Below are 7,500 nucleotides of genomic sequence, written 5' to 3' on the forward strand. Positions count from 1 at the left end.
TCTAAGCCAAACTGGCGTGTTTCAATGAAGTACATCAAAATGTAAATGATCTCATTTTCAGAGATAAAACGGAATAAATAAAGTACATCAATAAAACTCCTTGTTTGACCTTGAACCGACAAAGACGATCTGTCACATCACAACCAACCAAGTCACAACCAAGTCGGAAAAACAGCACAAGGTATCAAAAGAGTGTCATCAATAAGAATATCAAACATGAAGACTACAAACAAACGCTATTTAACAACAAACAAATATACCATACTATGAAAACCATTCGAAGCAATAATCATCAACTTGGAAGCTATGAGTTCAACAAAATGTCATTGTCATGCTTCGATGACAAGCGCTATATCCACGAAAATGGCATAACAAGTTACGCTTACGGTCACCATAAAATCCAAAAACGTATGACGTCACAGCTGTGCCGTTCTAAAACAATCCGGATGACAACCTTTACTGACAAACTTTACTAACAAACTTCACTCACAAAGTTTACTCATAAAGCTTACTCATAAAGTTTACTAACAAAGTTTACTGACAAAGTTTACTAATAAAGTTTACTCATAAAGTTTACTCACAAAGTTTACTCATAAAGTTTACTCATAAAGTTTACTCATAAAGTTTACTCATAAAGTTTACTCATTCAGTTTACTCACAAACTTTACTCATAAAGTTTACTCATGAAGTTTACTCATAAAATTTATGAGATCATTTTCAATAATGTCACGCTATGGATTGATAAAAGTTGCGTTTAATAAGTGTAAAAAAGCAATAATAATATGGTTTTCGAATGGTGAAAATGAAATATAAAATTTTACCGTAGATATATACAGGTTGAACAAAGCGGGAAATATCAAGACAAATACATTTTTTCATTATGATTTTTGTATTGTTACCAACCGCTTCCACTAATATATATAAATATTATTTAATCTAAATTTCAATATGTTTCAATAAAACAACAAAACGAAGCATCAAACGAACACTACTTCAAAAAAGCTTCCGCTTTTTTGAGCTGCAAAAGCTACGCTTATATCGAAGTAGTGAAAAAAAGCAATAAAAAATATTTTTGTAAATAAAAAATATTATAAAAAAATATTCTAAAAAATATAATAAGAAATGTTTTGGAAAGATTAAAAATCAATATGAAAAATGGTCTCGTACCCCCAACTACTATACTTAAGGAATGTTGCCTGACGTCACGAATGGCTGCGTGGGAGTAAACTGTCTGTTCTCAACCCCGATCCTTAACGTTATACACCTATCAAATCGCGCACGCTGCAATCATTTGTGCCCCTGTTCAAATATGGAGCGGTATTGGTGTCAAAATTAAAGTCGCATTTCATTGTACTGATCTTGCATTTTATGCTGTACTTTTCGAATTTAATGTTGCATCAGTTGCATTTTCATGCTGTGTTGCGAACTGATAGTGAGATAGATAGATAGATAGATAGATAGATGGATAATTTTTATTTAAACACGATCAATTCATCAGCCCATAAAAATACATATCACAATAAGCTAAAATATTTCAAATTCAAACTGTATACTATAAACAAAAAGCTGTTTTCCGTGAATGCCGTGCGTTAGACTTAAAGAAAGTCAGTAATCTTACGTTTAAATACCCCCAGAGACTTTGTGTTCCTTGTATCGCATGGTAGACTGTTCCATAATGTGGCGACATTGTAGCCAAAGCTTTCAGTTTCGGTAATAATTAGTGCGCGGTAATGGCACATTGAGCTTATTTTCAGACGGTCCCTGAGGTCATAAGCAGAGTCACGCCACGTAAACTTTTAATTCAGATACTCTGGAGCTAGCCCGTGCAGACATCTAAACATCATGGTGTCTTTGGAATTTCCTGCTGGCGTGCAAGATTTTTCCACCGTAAAAGCTCGAGTAGCTCAGTTGCATCAGCATCATAGCTAGAGAATGTCAACATACGGGCTGCTCTATTCTGCAATTTCTGCAGTTTGTCACGGTATTCAAAGTGAGGTTTTACTAAAGCTTGGTAAATGAGATGTAAGGTTGATGCCCCGATACCAGAGGTGATCTTTTTAGTTAATTTTTCGATGTGACTATGCCAATCGAGTTTATCGTCTATTATTACAGCAAGCGGTTTTGTACCTGTAACCTGGCTCACTTGAGTATTGTTCATTCTAATTTTTGGTGAAGCTGTGAGAGTATTCAGTCTCTGCCTCGACCCTATTAGCATGAATTCGGTTTTGGTCATGTTCAATGTGAGTTTGTTCGCTTGTAGCCAGTTGAAAACGTTTGCTAGGTCTTCATTTAGACAAAACTGAACATTCTCAAGATTGCTGCCAGCATATGTAAGGTGCGTGTCGTCAGCGTACATTCTCGGTTTACAATTTGATAAGCAATTCGGAAGATCGTTGATATATAATAAGAACAATAATGGACCGAGGATGGTCCCTTGAGAGACGCCGCATGTCAATGAGCAGCTATTGGATAGCGACCCGTTCACAGAGCATTTTTGTGTGCGGTTTTCTAAGTATGACTGAAACCATTTGAAAGATTTGCCATGTATACCATAATTGTTTAGTTTCGATAGAAGGATCTGATGATCAACAGTGTCGAAAACTTTTTTCCAATCTAGAAAAATGACTCCATTGATTTTCCCGTTATCAATATTATATGCCCAAAAATCTGTCGCTTCCAACAAAGCTGTTACAGTTGAATGATTAGCACGAAACCCTGATTGATTTTGACATAGAATATCGTGCTCTTCCAAATAGGCATATAACTGTTCATAAACTATCCTTTCAAACACCTTCGCCACTATTGGAATCACCGATATTGGGCGGTAATTGTTAACATCACCGCGGTCACCCTGTTTATAAAGAGGGGTAACCCTTAATATTTCCAGTCATCTGGAAACGTCCCTTGGCTAATGGACTGATTGAAAATATCACATATCGGCATACAAATAAGGTCAGCACATTCCCTGACAAACCTAGCAGATATTTTGTCAAGGCCTGTTGCCTTTGACTTGTCTAGTTTACTTAAAAGTGAAAATACTTTATTTGGATTGGTGGGTTGGAGCTTAAACCGTTTATCTGTAACGGTAAGATATCTTTGATAGAATTCATTTTATGAAGATTCTATGGTTTGCCAATAGTGCCCCATTCCTTGATGCATAACGTCCCATTGTTTGACAGTCCAAGGTCATTTTATGAAGGTCCTTTGCTTTTGCTATAATCGTGTGCCATTTCTTGATGCATAAGTCCCATCGTTTGGTGGTCAGAGGTCATTTTACGAAAAGTTCATTTTATGAAAGTCCTTGTCACCCATGAGTACGTTCGGGCATCTACGACATATCCCAGGAGCCTTTCAAACAAGGCGGACGAGAACTTGGTCTTGCTTCGTTTGGTGCTAGACGCGATTTAAGTATTGTTAGGCAATTAAACGGTGGTAATGTCAGCGAAGATATGACAGATTATTTAGCTTTCACGCTGGATCAGTTGTATGGGCATATCCTTTGATTAACAACAAGGTCTTCGCATTGCTTGAATTGAATCATTTTTTGTCGTAAGGGACAACACTAAGTGAGAGAAGTTGTATTGTATTGTATTGTATATCGATGGGAAGGTAGCCGTTAAGTGATGGGGTTAATGGCTACCCCAGAGTCGGTAATATCTATAATTCAAATTTACAAAAGACGATAGTGGCTAACAAATATTTACATATATAGACAAATAAAATAAGGAAATTTGTTAATAAGACCCTATTCAATTCTTATTCATCTATAATATGACTAAACTATGGACAGCGCTGGCAGTCCATCTCACTCTTTCTCCTTTTTCCCATTCACCAACTACGGATCTATGGACCAGGGTTGCAGTCTTACTAAGTACTGCAACTTCGCAGTGAACCAGTATTTCTAGAATTCCTTATTTCTACAAACATGGTATTTTCGTGCACGTTGGGGAAGTGAATTGTTCAAAGTACAACACAACTATTTTGATTTGTCTCTTCACAGGCGCCCCAAGCTCATAACGCGATTTTGCAATGCATAACTATTGTGTAGTAAGAAAGTTTAATGGTGAAAAGAGTTAAAATTTAAGTGAAGTTTAAAAACTGAACGTCTTTCTCTCGCAATAAAGTTTCCCACCTCAAATATGTTGTTCACCTTTGTTTTGTGTCGATTCATTAGCTTCGCCTAAGAGTGTATAAACGAGTACTGATTTCACTATATCAGCAATGGTTAATGAATCAACACAAAACAAAGGTGAACAACATATTTTAAACTCTTTTACTACATAATAGTTATGCATTGCAAAATGGCGTTATGAGCTTGGGGCGCCCGTGGTCTATTCAGCTGAAATAACATTATTCCCTGTTTAATCAAAGATGTTGTGAATGAGAGAAATATTTAGCCGGTAAACAGTACTTTAAATGTTTTCAGTTTGGCTAAAATATTTACCACTTCAAACTTGCTTCAAACTGTTGGACGTCTTTCAACTGAAGATCCGCTCTCGTAAATTTTGAGCGGGATGCCAATCCGCCAATTTTGTTCGAGTGACCCATCACGTGCTTTGATTAAAATGTGCGCTATGAACTCGTCAAACATACACTGGCACCGAGAAGTGCCCGGAACCGAGTTTCCTGAGAGAAAGAAGTAAATGAACCATTGAAAATTCAAATTCACCTCAGCCTAGGCCAAGATGCGTTCTTTCCCCTTTTATAAAATAGCACGATATGAAAACAGCAAGGCGTAAATGTTTTAATAATTACGCTTTAGTTAATATTCCTGGTAATCCATATTTTCCCAAGATCCTAGTGAAAGGACATTGGAACACGTTAAACGAGACTGTCGTGCGCCAGAGGCGTTTCCTCAGCGGTGTGCAACAAGGGTTACTTGTGTTTGTGCAGATGTAATTTTCTAGCTGGTGTAACATGATGGAAGGGTAAGGGCGTGGGGCTGACGGAAGAAAGTTTAAGGGGGACAGAAAAAAATAAATTGCATGGAGTCAAGAGTAACTTGCATTTTATACGGGTCGCTTTAATTATTTACCTTATCCTTTCAAGCTTGAAAACCCGAACGCTTTATAGATGGCGCAAGGGAAAGTTTAATTTTTTCTGAGGAATTTAATTATGTCGTTAACTGTGGCCCCTTGGTGTGTGAGCTGTCAAAATATGGCAAATTCATGCACCAAAACACTTTTCCACGCAAACATATTCCTTTTCTTTCTTTCAGCTTAGTCAGAGGTGAAATTATGTGCGCCGAGCGGGGAAGAAAATTCTCGCCATGCATGTGACCAAACGATGAACGCACGTGGAAATGACACGTGGAAGTGACACGTGGAAATGGGCTAAAGATAAAAATCTAAAAGTCGTAGTCTTCCTGAATTTTCCGTTTCCTATAATTTTACTCAACTCTGTCTACTCTACTCCAAAGTAGGGTATCTCAGGATCCACAACAACTGCAACCTTAGGTACCTTGTCAAAATGCATACAGTCTTTAATTTAAGATAACCGTTTTATGTTCTCGGCTAAACGATTGCAGTATCAAATAAATGTCGCTTTGCGAAGTTCCGCCATTCAGTTTCTCTGTCGCCTATCTCAACCGTTTTGTTGCGCAAGGTGTTATTGAAAAAAGTAATAGAGTGTTTTGAGCGTCATGTGAAAACACTCTATTGAAAAACACAGTTTGCAAGATTGGTTCGAGTTCCGTGGATAGGTAGTCACTTGGCAAAGAAAACTGACAAATGGAATTTTCGGTGCCTTTTGAAACAACACACTGGATAACAAGGAACATTGCACTTTTTTCAGTTTGGACAAAAAAAACACTGTCTTATCAGTATTGTCCTCATTGCCATGGTTTCAGACCACTGTATTTGCCCTCTTATGAGCTTGCTTGGTGTCTGTTACTCATACTGCGATGACAGCACAATAATAATAAATTTAAATCAAAATCAAACAAGGCATATTTTAAACTCTTCCATTTCGAGAAATAGACACACTGTCTTATTATTGTGTCCTTGTTGCCGTGGTTTCAGACTGCCTGTATGTGACCTCTTATAAATTATGAACTTGCTTGGTGTCTGCTACTCGTACTGCGATGACAGCACAATAATAATAATACATTTTTTTTTAAGTAAATCACTCGAGGAATTATTTACACTCGTCTGTTTTGAAAAATACACTCTCTTTTTTTAGTCCTTGGACCCATAGTACTAGTGATTATTAGTTTTAAGTTATCAAACTGCTTTTCTGTTAACGAAAAATCTTGCCACAGACCATCACAAATTTAATGTATATGAGTATGGTTTCCCTTACGTTTTATCTCATCGCACATGTTATAAATTTTAAACAGAGAAGAAGCAGGTTATGGTAGGCAATTTGATCCTTTTTTAGCACCACACTTAAGAACGGAGTTAATGCTGGAGCTCCTCGATCGTTGTAACGTTTTCATATCGTCTACCGTGAGTGTCATTTTATCCTTCTACTGTGTCGTCCATGAAAATCACTGTGACATGTTGCCATTTTTATTGGATTACTGCGTCGTCCATCGAAATAGGTCTGTCATGTTGCTATTTTCAAGTGCGCGTGTCGTCCATCGAAATGACTGCCATGTTTGCATTTCAATTCGTTTACAGCGTCTTCGAAGAAAATGACTAGCTGTGCGATATTGGCTTTTAAATTATTTAATTGTGCCGTCAATCAGGAATGCCTGTGCCTTAGTGGAATTTCAATTACTTTCGAGCTTCGTCCATCGAAAAGACAGTGTGCCTGACTGTCCCTTCGATTTTCTTATAAAAGCTGTCCACGGAAAAGACTTGGTTGACTCTTTGCCTACCGTATATAGATGCATAAGCTCCACGCTTGTTAAACAGACTGTTACTTTTCTACTGTTTTTGTCTTTTTTAAGAGAGGTGCTTATTCCGGGGCGACCACTATATACATTGTATTAAAGTTTTCTCATTTGCGAACAAGGTACTGCGTACTTCGATTGGAAACGCGTTGTGCTGAAATATTTCACAAGGGGGTGAGTTCAACTATCTTTCATCTAGAGACAAGGAACATTGAAAAAGTATACCGTATATTAATTAATAATTAATTAGTCATTAATAACTGGCATAAAAATTTTCTCTCGTAGTTTTTGTCCAGAGGTGTTTCAGGTACGGTCAGTAACGAAAGGAAAACAATCGTTGTAATGGGAGGGGGAAGGGGGGAGACGTAAGATTAAAATTTACTGACAAAACCAAAATTTCCAATAACGTACGCTGGCTGCGAAGGGAGTCAACATGATAGGTGCCATTCGCTGGCGCCCAAAGTGCAATATCTCTTCCTGGCTGGGAAACGGCCTCAAACCAATAGATGCTGGCTGGCGACCTTGAAAAATAATCTATTGCTAGCTGGCTCTGAGTGGATAATTTTTTCCCAACAGCAACTTACTATATATAGGGACATAAAAGCAATTCAATGTAAACTCCCATTGTACCTTAAGAAGGCTGGTTTCGCCAGCCAAAATAGAGT

This window comes from Montipora capricornis, chromosome 7, assembly GCF_036669925.1.
Source record: "Montipora capricornis isolate CH-2021 chromosome 7, ASM3666992v2, whole genome shotgun sequence".
NCBI classification, from domain to species: domain Eukaryota; kingdom Metazoa; phylum Cnidaria; class Anthozoa; order Scleractinia; family Acroporidae; genus Montipora; species Montipora capricornis.